General features: G+C 51.7%; 1 long non-coding RNA gene across 1 annotated transcript; it reads left to right on the top strand.

Moving 5' to 3' along the window:
• The first annotated feature begins 289 nt into the window (after positions 1-289).
• On the top strand, positions 290-2310 carry LOC137842718 (uncharacterized). The gene is made up of 2 exons (XR_011089190.1): positions 290-1515; positions 1762-2310. It is a non-coding gene; the product is annotated as an uncharacterized lncRNA (long non-coding RNA).
• The last annotated feature ends 9881 nt before the right edge of the window (positions 2311-12191 follow it).

Here is a 12191-nt window from a genome sequence, read left to right on the forward strand (position 1 = left end):
GGCGATACGTGGTTGAATCCTTCGCTCCGCCGCAGCTGGCAATAAAGCCTCCTTTTATTGTAGCATATACCCTGCCCTCGAGATAACGTACAAGGCCCAGGGCTCCTCGAAGGGATGATGCAGGGCCATTTGTTGCACTTTGATTTGCTGCGGAGCCGGGTGGAGGTGGGAGAGCGCCGGGATCCGGCTGGCACAGCCCTGAATCACCGCCGCGTGCAGCACGGCGGGGAGAGAGCCCCTGAGATCCTACATCATAAACGTTGCTCTGCCCTGCGGGGGAGAAAACTCTAGTAAACAGTAAATAAAATTAAAAAAAAAAAAAAAAAAGTTCTCTGTTGATTAAGAAACCCAGCGAAATCTGTCCTATGAGTAGTCAGTTCTCAGGCAGCAATGTGCTGGGGTGGTGTGATGTGCAGGGGTTAATGTTTAAGCTTCTGTTTTTGTTTAGAGTAGTCAGCAGCAGATAATGCTGTATATCCTCAAAATAGGCACGGATCCATTGAGAGGCACGAGGTCCAGGCCATGAAGAGATTTGTAGGCTTCAAAGTCCCAGGCAGGCCAGTACAAAACAAAACAAAAAATAATAATAATAAATTAAAAAAAAAAAAAAGGAAAGAAATTACCAAAAACAAAGAAAACAAAGTAGGAAACCAAGGAAAGATGGATATTTGCAACCTGTGGGGTACCAAGGGACCCAGCCAGCCCAGCCCAGCAGTCCCAGTAAAGATTCCCTGTTCCCTGCTTGCCCCCTAGCAAAATTTGTTTTGCCAGGGGACAAATATCACCCTTATATTGCCCTGGCTCAGGGGACAGCACACTTTTGACCCCCCTATACCCATTCCTGATCCTTGTCTTCCTCCTGGGCGATGCATTCAAGCCCTAAAATTGGAACTTGAAGTCCTCGGGCGTGCAGAACCCTCCAGGAGGCAACAACACGCTCATTAATTCAAGCTCAGACTAAGGCTGCTGTAGACACGGGTATGAAATCATCAGTTTTATTTAGTTCAGCAGTTAGGTATGATTGTTCTGAACTGCGATTCAACCCTGTTCTCTTATATATCTGGCAGTGTTAAAAGTAACAAGTCTATCACCTCTGGAGCCATTTCTCTGTCATTCGCATCCTTGCTGGAGCTGCAGTGTTTAGCTGGAGGGCTTCATCTCTTCGAGACAGCCACCTGTCAATTATCTGTCTCCTCCATAAATAAAATAAACGCCCAGTGACTAGTGACTTTTTTTTTTTAATACACAAAAAGTAGCTGTCCCTCTGTGTTTGCAGTAAGGCTGGTGGCACCGTGTTAGGAGGAGGGAAAGCGATGGGCTCCATCGCTGCATTTAGGGCTTTGCATCAAGCTGAATGAAATTCAGCTGTGTGGCATCCCCTCACACCGCTCCCTTTATGCTGACTGGCACTGCCAGGAGGAGATTTCCATTCTCCCTGTACACACGGGTGGTTGTCGAGCTCCAAAACCAGACCCACCATGCACAGACCCACCACCGACAGCCTCTCCTGCCCAGGTCTCTCCCCATTTAGATCCTTTCCCAGTTGGGTTTGCAAGCCGGAAGCACTGTCAAACTCAAAGGGAGAAAAAATTACATGCTGGGAGACTCCACGAGCACCAAATCCCTGGGCCTGGCTTTTTCAAGATGAATATTCTGCAGAGAAATTACTCATTGTTTTTTTTTTGTTTTTGTTTTGTTTTGTTTTGTGTTTTTTTTTTTTTTTTGTTTTGTTTTTTGTTTTTTTTTGTGGCTGATTTACAGAGACAGAGAAAGAAAAGAAACTGATGCAACAGAAGATCTTCACCACGCCATCTGAGCAATGCACCTCGCTCCTGATCTGTGACACCCAGCCTGGTCGCTCCATTTCTGCACCGAGACCCAGCCTGGGCTCTGCTTTCACTCCAATCAAAAGGTCTGCGAGAAAGGCTCTGAGATTGGCCCTGAGACAACCCCAAACCACCCTGTATGGACACAGGGGCTTTGGAGAAGATGGGGAGCCTGACGAGGCCACCCCAGGAACCTGCAGGTGGCTTCGGATGGGACCTTTGGTCTGTGCTGTGCCCCCTGACAGCACCAGGTCCCTCCTGCAGGGCTGCTCCTGCTCCCGAGTGCCCAGGCTGTAACAAACATTACTCATCCACAGCCAGTGCTCACCAGCTCCAGCTTCTCGCAGTCGTGCATGACGCATATGTTTACCACCAGTGGGAGGGTTTTTTTATATATGTATTTTTTTTACTGCAGTAAAGTGTCCCTGTTCCTGAGGACAGAGGAATGATTACCCACCGCTTTCATGGTATAATAAAGAGCATATGTTGTACCCTGCATAAATTTAGCTTCTGATCTGATGAGCAAGGATTTTTTTTTTTCCCCTTCTCTGCTCCTAAATGTATAGATGAGTGCTTACATTCGTCCCTAATGGGAGCGGGGAAGGGGGATGCTAAGCATGGATAGCGCACACAAGCACACGGCCACATGCGCGCACGCGTATGGAGCTAGCAAAACGCGGAGGCTTTCTAAACCTACCCAGCAATCCCGCACTAATCTGCTCAGTCGCAGTCACAAATATAACTCAGGGACAATAAATAAGCTAACAGGAGTTAAATAAGTTCAGCTTCTTAACCTTTGGACAGATCAATCCACATGTTATCTCATTTCTCCCCGGTCCCTCTCCATCCCCCACGTCTTGTCCCCTCCTTCTCCTGATCCTCCCTCGCCGGGCAGATTGGCAGCGGGGCAGGCAGGCAGACGGGAGGCAGGGAGCTGGAACCACAGCGGAAGACCCGGCTCTGTAAAAAAATCACTAACCACTTCCTTTCTGAAAATTGACTTGGTATGTGTGTGTGTGTGAAGCAATGGGGCTTCGCTGCCTGCTGTGCGCCCCAAGCCTCCCTCCAGGAGGACAGGCAGCACTCAGAGAGCAAGTGTTTGCCATCTGGGGTTAAAAAGGGCCCAAAGGAGTAATCTGCAAAAGGCCTTTGATTCCCACAGTCACTAAAGGATGCTCAGCCCTTGCAGAGGGTTTGGAGCTCCAGACCCAGCTCTGGCCACGGTCCCCGCCTGTCTCTGCCTACTCTCCCTCTCTGCCAGCTGGGAATAAAATCCCCCAGGTGCCTGGGAGCTGAGGTCTGCAGGATGCCTGGTCCTGTGTGTGCTAGCAGGGTGTTGGTCGCCTCTTCCTGCCCCTCGCCGTGACTCATTTGCTGCTATGAAAATGTACTCATCAGGAAAGTACGATGTGGCCAGGAGCATCTCAGCAAGATGCCACCCAGCAGATGCCACGCTGCAAGGAGGCAGCAGGTGAATCTGCATGCCTCAGCACATCCTCATGCCATGTGCACCCACCCAAGGCACAAGTCTTCCCTCCCAGACAGACCCCCAGGTCCCTCAAGAACGAGGCATCCCCAGCATCATCACTGCTGCCATCTCACAGCCCAGGCCAGGGTCTTTTTGGGTCTTTTCCAAGAAAATCAGTACATGCAGCCCCCTTTTGTGGGGGCCTGCTGCCTCCGAACTGGGAAAAAAAAGAAGCTGCTTTCCAGCCCCCCGCCCTCAGAAGACGAGTTGGAGGAAATTAGCGATGATGCACAACTGAAAAAATTGAATTGTTAGAGCAAGTTCAAAGCTGAGCCAGTCCGGAGACATCTGCACACCACATGCCAGGCTCAGCCAAACGCTCGTAAATCCTTCCAGACTGGCACCAGTGGAAGGGAGCTCGCGAACCGCCCAGCCCCACCGGGAGAGGTCCCAGGGCTCCTGCTTCCGAGACGGCCGAGGCTTCCCCGTGGAAAGAAGAGGCAGTCGAAGGCACGAGAGAGGGAAGAAAAACAACGCCGGGGAAAACGTTGAGCCATTCGTTTTGTAAATGATTATTGCTCTACTTACCAGAATGTTGCGGCCATTGAAAAGAGCGTTTTCTGATTCAAACACAGATTTTCAGCAAACACGGGGATGTTAGGACAAATATGATAAAAATCTTTATACAATTGGAAGGCAACTATGAATTAAAATGGCAGAGAAAAATGGAGGCGAGAGGCCAATTTTATTTCTGGAGAAAAGGCCATTTTTTCAATAAAAATAAAAGAACCTTCCCAGGTGAAAAATGTCACTCCCCTTTAACAGAGATCAATAACGTGATACGATCGGTCTGCTCATGCCGGCTGCCGCTGATCTATGGCTGTTTGCAAAAGGCTTTCATTCTGCTTGTCTTTACAATTCAGCTAATAGTAAAAAACTTCAGAGCGTTAGAAAGAGAAGTGGGTAAACGACCCGGGAGTCAAAGGTGGAGGAGCCCTGCACCTGAACGGCCTCGGGATGCTCACGCTGGAGGAGGGGATGCCAGCCAGGATGGTAAAAACCCATCTCACCAGGGCTCAAAGGGAGGTTTGCAACATGATCCATGCCTCCAACAGAGGCAGGATCCCACCCGCTGTGTTTTTTCCAAGTTTTTGTGTCATCCTCAGCCCCGTCCTGCTGAATTTTGTAGCTGAGGAAACGCCACGCACAGCAGCAAGGTCGTTCTAGGAAATGTTGAGGGTTTACCTTCAATAAGCACAAGTATCACTTCTGAAAAATGCAGTCGCCCCTGCGATACGTGGTTCCTCCGCCTTCAAGAGCTTCCCTTGGAGGAGCAGAAAGCGTGCCACTGATGGGTCACCTTGCCCGGGCTCTCTTGAATATTTGGGAAATGCCGCACAGGCAGGGTGCTGCACTGCATCCCCGGGGCTTCACGAACCCAGCCAAAGCCCCGGCTCCCACCCACACACCCACCCCTGGCTGTGCCGCAGCCAGATCTCACCGCAAACATCACTTTCTAGAAAAAAAAAAAAAAAAAGAGGTTAAATGCAGTCTAAATGCATAACCGGCCCTGTGCCTACCAGATGGCTGCTACACGTGGAAAGGGTGCGTGGCCTTCAGGTTCAAGATGCCAAGAGCCCCTACAAGAGGAGCAGCGTGGGAAGAGATGGGGACTGCTTTCTCACAAATAACTACCCTCTAGGGACAGTCAACAAGCTTTTGGCAGAGCAATGAGCCACCATACCCCTGGTTTGTGATCCCTTCTGCTCTGCTGGGTGCTTCCTCGTGGCCCACCCCACCAGCCCTGAGCGCGCCCCGGTCTGTGGCTAAGCTCCTGGAAGAGGATTTCCCCAGGCACCATGAAGAACACCAAAGAAACCCAAACAAATCAAAATCTGCTCTCAGCACCCGAAGCACTGCCGCTTGCTGGCAACAGGAACCGGGGGCAAGCAGCAGGGCTGGGGCTGGCCCCCGGGGACCCCGTGCCCCCCAGGTGTGCTGCGCCTCCTCCCCGGCAGGAGTTTCGCACCGACCTCAACCCAGGGCTGTCGGAGAGCCCTTTGCAGAAGTTCCTCAGAGCTCAAGGACCCCCATGGGGATGCTCGAGACCAGACTTTCCTAAAGCGCTCAGCGCACACCTCATGCGCTCTGCTTTTTGGAAACTCTGACACACGCGGCCCATAGCTCTAGACGTTGCTGTCTCATACACGTATGGCTGACTCAGATATATATATGACTGGCTTAACATACTTCCCTTTCTTCCTCCCCTCCCCTCCCTTCCCCTCCCCCCTCGGAGTTTTGCATGTCTGAAGCTGTTTCAGATAAAAGATACCAAAAATGAAAATGCATTTGGGATGTCTGGGAACTGAAAAGTCAGACTGCGAGAAAACCAGACGGGGTTAGAGACCCAAATCCCTGTCTCCTGCCAGACATCCTAACCCTCTGCCAACTGCAGGTTCCGAGGCTCCATTTGCTCCGCGGCAGCAGCGGCCGTGGCCGGAGCTATTCCAGAAGTGTATTCCATCAGCGGTAATGGGTCTTTCCTCATAAGCTGTGTTTTCATAGTAAATCTTCAGCCTTACATTGCATTACAGAGTTCAGCTGCCGCTAATCCTTAAAAACAATTCATTTCCAACTGCAAAGTGCAATAAAGAAAGGATAATCACTATTAATATTAGTTATTGTTATTGATTTCAGCTTTAAAGAATTGATTTTCAGTCCCGGCCGCATTTATGAGTCTCTTTGCTGAAGATGCATACACAGGGCCCACCACTATTTTTAGATCCTTGCCCCAGCTCCCGGCCACGGCCACGATGGGAGCGAGGGAGGATGATGCAGAGGGCGATGGGGCAGCTCTGGGGACAGCCCTGCCACCCTGCTGCTGTGGGGACGTCCCCAGGGCTTTGTCCCTCTCCCCAGCCCCAGGGATGCTCGCCTTGCCCAGGGGCTGGTGCAGCTCTGCCAAAATCACGCTCAGCAGCCTCCAGGCGCGTGGCCGGGGATGCAGGGCGAGATCCCACAAACCAGCCTCGCAGGCCAGGCTTGCTGGCTCGGATGCAGCCCCGAGGCGGGAGGTTTGTCCCACGGGGTGGGAGGTTTGTCCCACCGGGGGCTGTTTCCCATCCCCAGGGGTGCAGAGGGCTCCTTGTTGCAGTGAGTGCACCCCACAGCAGTCACACCGCTGACCCGCAGCCCATCCAGCCACTACTTTCACTCCATCTCACCCCAGCACGATGCCGTGAGTCGATGCCCTCGTGGAGGAACAAGACTCACCTCTCTTCTTTCTGACTAACCCAAAGAAACCTGAAATGCCTCTGCTCAGAGGAGAAAATCAGTGGGCGAGCTCCCCGGGGCAGGGTGCATGACACCGACCTTCCTGCAGCACAGGCACGAGCCCTCCTCCTGAAATCCACCTCAGCACGTGCACACAGAGCAAAACACGGGGATTAAAAAGGAAAGCACTACTGCTTTCCATCCCTACAATACCAGCGAGTCTTCCAAATCCTTCCTGAGCTGTAAATTCAGCTTTAAACTCTGCTAATGAGGATGGCTTTGCCTGGAGTCTCTTTGCTCCTCACTCCACCCAGAGCCCTCACAGGAGGGCTTTGCAGCCCCTCTAAAATACAAAGAAAATTTAAAAAAAAATGGCTATGGCACAAGCAACCCCCTCATGCCAGGGGAAGCTCATCCTTTGTGCTCCCATGAGCATTGTGTTGTGAAAGGAGAGTGTCTGGGGGGGCCAAAACGAAGGTTGCTGAAATGTGTGTAAGCTCCCCAAAACGGCCAGCGTGTGCCAACGGGGTGCCAAGGTGGGAACCACGTTGCTCGTTGTGGCTGGAAGACAGCCGCGGGGGTGCTGAGAGGAAGAGAGAGAAATATTTCACTTCCCCGTTTTGAAGGCGCCAAGTGGGTGGTTGGTTTTGAATCGGTGCCTTGCTTCAGAAGTCACCAAGGTTTTGTTTCAAGGGGATAAAAGTTAAGAACCTCAAAAGCAGGAAGAAAGGGTTTGGTTTTTTAATACAGCAAAATGTTTCAGCGGGCTTGAAATGAAAAGGTCTTCAACATGTTGCTTCAGGAAGAAATTCTGGAAATTTTATCAATTCCTGTCAACCTGCAGCAAACCCTACTCCTCTTGCCAGTTGTTTGCAGATGACAGCACATAAAAAAAAAATCCATAAGTAGTCAGTTCTCTTGTCTTTGAGCTTTAAAAAGCCTCCCTCTGAACACTTTGACTATAATCCGGTGAGGAAATGGGAATGAAACCGGGATAAAAACCCTTAGCCCAGACTGCAAAATAATTAAATGAGCATTTAACCAATATCATCATTTTCCACCATTTTTATTTATATGCTAGATTGGAGACGATGGTCTTGAATATTGTTCCATGCTATTACTGTGCTATAAATTATTTGAGGAAAGCACAGCAAGGCATCATAGTGTAATATATTTTTATAGTGCCATAAAGTAATTACGCACCAGACAACAAAATCCTACAGAAGTGACATATTTTATGCTTAAATTATAATTACATTAAAAGTGTCTCTTCCATTAGATGTTTATAGAGCGCACATGATTGCTGTTGGCCGACCTGCAAACAAAGACGATCTCACATGCAGAGCAGGGAGATGCAGCTAAGAAATATTCCCAGAGTTTGGGTATTTTCAGAACGTTTCTGGCAATTTTTTTACCCGTCAGTAGCTGTTTTTTGGGCTGAGTTCCCCTGCTGCCTGGCTGAGCCTGTAGATGCAGTCCCACCTAGGAAAGCAATGAGAAGGATCGGTGTCCCACGAGCTGGGGTGTTGGTTTTTGCCTTCCTTTGCCTCTCCTGGAAATGAGGAGTGGGTAAATTTCCCAAGGGAACATTCGCACTCCTACAGCCTCAGCCACAGGGAAGCTACAACTTCTCTTAATAGCAACACAAGCCATCTTCTTCCCAAACCATTTTTTCCATGAATCTTGCAATGTTCTGGGCTCTAATTCTGTCCAGAACAGAAAATAACATCCTGAAATTTGCACTTCAAGCCAGGGGTGCCTCTTCTGCAGTGGGAAGAGCCCAGAGCCATGAATATTTTCCCTTGAAACTGGATGGGCTGCAGCCCACAAGAGAGGTCTACATCCCTCCAAATGGGGTGCATGGATTTTTCTTCAATTGTGTCTGGTTTTGGTTAAAACTGGCCACAGAGCCTAGGGCAGCCACGCAGGGAAGGGACTGCCCCTCAGCTCTGCAGTTAACAAGAAGATGGGGTGGTTTCTCCAAGGATGCTCCAGAAGGAGTGAGAAGAGCAATGGGGCAGTGATGGTCCCATGGTCATCCTCCTGCCAGGACGCCCTCCTGGGAGCAGAGCCAGGCTCAGAGGTGAGACCATGAGGGAGCAAATGTCCACACCTCCTGAGGGCATGCCATGTGCACCGCAGTCATTGCTGGTGGGAGCAGAATGGCTTGAGTCTGCAAGGAAATGGCTCGTGTGGTTTCAGCCCAACTTCTCCTGGAAGGAGCCCAGCTCCCACCTCCCAGCCCTGTGCTCTTCCTGCAGGGCTCACGCATGCCCACAAACTCCCAAAGGTGGGCATTTGCCACCCTCTGAAGGAGGAGACGTCTTCTTGGGGTGTCACAGGGACCAAGACTTGGGCAACACAGCGAGGGGCAATGGCTAGGAGAGAGGATGGAGAACGGGGCCCCTGGTCTGCCATGCCCAGCTCAGCTTCCTGCACATTCTGGGACCTTTAGAAGTTACTTTGCACCACGTGCCTCAGTTTCCCCATCCAGCTGGGAGCTGTGCACGAGGGGAGGGTGTACAGGATGAGGCCAGAGAGATTAACACTGTGCAAATACTGCCACACTCAGGAGCGGTGCGAAGATACACGAAGTGCCCTTCCAAAGACATCAGCACCCACAGAGCCCACGTGGCAAACGAGGGCAGTTAAAATGAGGTTTCACGGAGGCTGCACCTGCCTGTCTCTGTTTCTGTGTGCCCCCCAGGCCATCCGTCTGTCTGTCTGTCTGTTTATCCCCCCATCTCTCCATCCACCTTTGCGTCTCCCCTTTGCGAAATGGCGGCACCCTTCCCCGGCTGACAACCCCCTAGAATAAATCCATACAGCGATAGCCGGTGTTTTGCTCGAGAAAGGTCATTTAAGCTATTTGTATGACAGAGCCGAAGCCAACTCAATATCCTTCCTGTCCTGACATCCTTTTTCAGGCTGAAGTCCTTTCTGGAAGCACACGGAGGAAAAGCACCGAGCAGTCCGCCTTTCCTCCACCCTCCCAAGCCGTGTCCTGCAGCATCTGACCATCTGGGGGTAACGTGTGCCAGACACCACACCAAAAGAAGAAATGGCTCCTAAATTGTGCCTACACATCTCCAATCTCCGCGTTTATTCAACATCTCCTGGAGCACGGGTGCAGCCAACCTGGGTAGCGCAGAACAAGGTGTCTGAGCCTTGCCTGGCTGCCGTGGTTTCTCCTAAATCCTTATCACAGCCAGCATGGACAGGATGAGCAGTGACACGAAGCAGCACAACCTTGGAGTCTCTCCAGGCCATCAGCCCCCCATCAGCACAACCTAGGAGTCCCTTGGGCCACCAGCCCCCTGTGCTTCCCCCGGCTCCAGCCCTTCTGATGGGTTTGTGCCAAGGACAAGCGTGGTGCTGGCTCTGCTGGGAGAGGCAGGAGGGAGGAGAGGGCAGGGGTTAAATTCGGGCCTCGGAGAGCTGAAATATTCCAAACACAAGGCGGATGTGGCACTTCCAGACTGCATGGAAATCAGAGACACATGCAGCCTCTGCTATGGCAGCACATGTGCGCAGTTTATTTGGAGGACCCACGTTGTCTTCTTTTTTTTTTTCTGTTTAAACCCATCCAGAGTCAAACACTTGCTCCAGCCCCGTGTCCCCCTACAACATGGAGCATCTCCCCCAAGGACCGAAGGCGTGGATTCTACCAGCAGTTCTTGACCAAAAGGGCTCAGCAGTGCCCTTTTCAAACGAGCTCCAGATCCCCACCAGGCCTGGAGCTTTCTCTCCCTCTGAACCCTGCCAGGAGCAACACAACATCAGGAAACTATTCGAGAGGCTGTTCCGCATTAGCTACAACCCAGTTATTAGCTGCAGCCTGACCAAGCCTCCCTGCACCCCTTGCCAGGAGGTGAAGATGCTGCGTGCGGCGCTGGGCAGGCTGGAGGTGACCACCTCCACGTCCCCTTCCCAGGAACAGCTTCGTGGGCACACGCCAAGGTTTGTGCTGCCTGTACAAAGCCAAGTGTGCATCGCCTCGCTGGCAGCACCATCCTCGGGGTGAAATCCAGCCCAGGCTCTGTGCTGGGTCCTGTGGCAGGGTGCTGAGCTGCTAAGGAACCCAGCTTGCTGAGCATCCTCATCCACATCCTCATGGATCCTTTCTCACCTGGCTGCAATTTCAGCTCTTGCTGAAGTTTTTTCCTCCTCTGCTCAGCACCCAGCCCGGCAGCGGAGCCAGCCCTCCAGCAGCAGCCACAACATCAGGCCCGATGGAGGTGCAGGGGACGGTCCTCATGCCCCACTGCTGAATTTTGGATTGGCGAGGCAGGGAAACAGCCATGCTCCAGCCCTGACCTGTTTTTTTCCCTGCTGAATTCAGGCTGAGGTTTTACTCCCCACTGAGCCCAGGACTGATAGGAAAGGACCCACTCGGAGCAGCCCCCGCTGCATTTTTTTTGGCTCTGTGATGTCCGTGCCCATCCCACAGCTGAAGCCCACAAACCCCAGGAATTTGGGTGCACCTCTTCCCCACGCCGTGCTGCCAGGGCTTGCCTTGCTGGAGGGGCTGCTTCTGAACCCACTCACGGCCCCGTGCAGAGGGAAAAACAGTTGAGGAGGGCTGGGGAGGGGGGAGAGATGGAGAGGGCTGGGGGAGGCAGGGAAACCAAAACAGAAACAGAGCTCGGAGGGAGGGAGGGGGCATCCTCATCTTGCATCCCCAGGTGGGGCGAGGTGGGGAGCAGGAATGCTTTGGAGTGCCACCAACAGCAGCCGGAGCCCTGGGGGGCTGCCTTCGCCCCCGAGACACAGCCCTGTGCCCTCCTGGCTGTGCAAGCAGGTCTGCATGCCGCGAAACCTGGCAGCAGCACGGCCCCTGCCTTCCTCCCACTCGAGATGAACCAGCCCTTATCTCCCAGCTAAGTGGGCAAGAGGTGCCTCCTCCGACGGTGGATGCTCTCACTGGTGTACAATGGCTGAGCAAAGATCCAAATCCTCCCAGGAGCAAGGGATATGAGCCAGGGATATGAGCCCAAGAACCCCCCCCTGCTTCCCATGGCCCCTGTAATCTTACCCGTGATGGGTAAGAGAGTGAGAACTGCTCCTGGGGACCGTGGGTGCCATGGGGACCATCCTGAGGCCACAGCTTTTTGTCTTCCTATGGCACCACTAAAAAAAATATACAAAAACAAACAAACAAACAAACAAACACATTTTTGTGGTGAAGGACTAACATCTGCTTAATTTGGAGCTGGAAAAGATCACACGCCTTTAGACAGCTTGGAAGCATATTGATTTGACTGTCGTGGTTCTAGGCTGTCGTGCTATGTCAAAGCGAGATGCTTTGATAAGGTTGAAGTGATAAAAATGTTGAATTTTCCCTTCAGAAACAGAATTCCCAGGGCTGTGATTTTCATCCTGGCTTGGGAGAGATGAAGACTTTCTGCCTCAGCCTTTCCCTGGGTACAGGGCCATTTTCTTCTCTTTTCCAAGCCTTTATCCTCCAGACCTTAATTCTGAAGCTCTGGAATTGGTCTTCCCACAGAGGTAGGTTTATTTGTAACCAGGGATGCCAGAAGGTCTTTTTACTATTACTATAATTATAACTGAAATGTCAAACGTCCAGAGAACCAGGACTCCAGAAAATAAAGGCTGAAGATGAG

This window comes from Anas acuta, chromosome 20, assembly GCF_963932015.1.
Source record: "Anas acuta chromosome 20, bAnaAcu1.1, whole genome shotgun sequence".
Classification (NCBI taxonomy): Eukaryota; Metazoa; Chordata; class Aves; order Anseriformes; family Anatidae; genus Anas; species Anas acuta.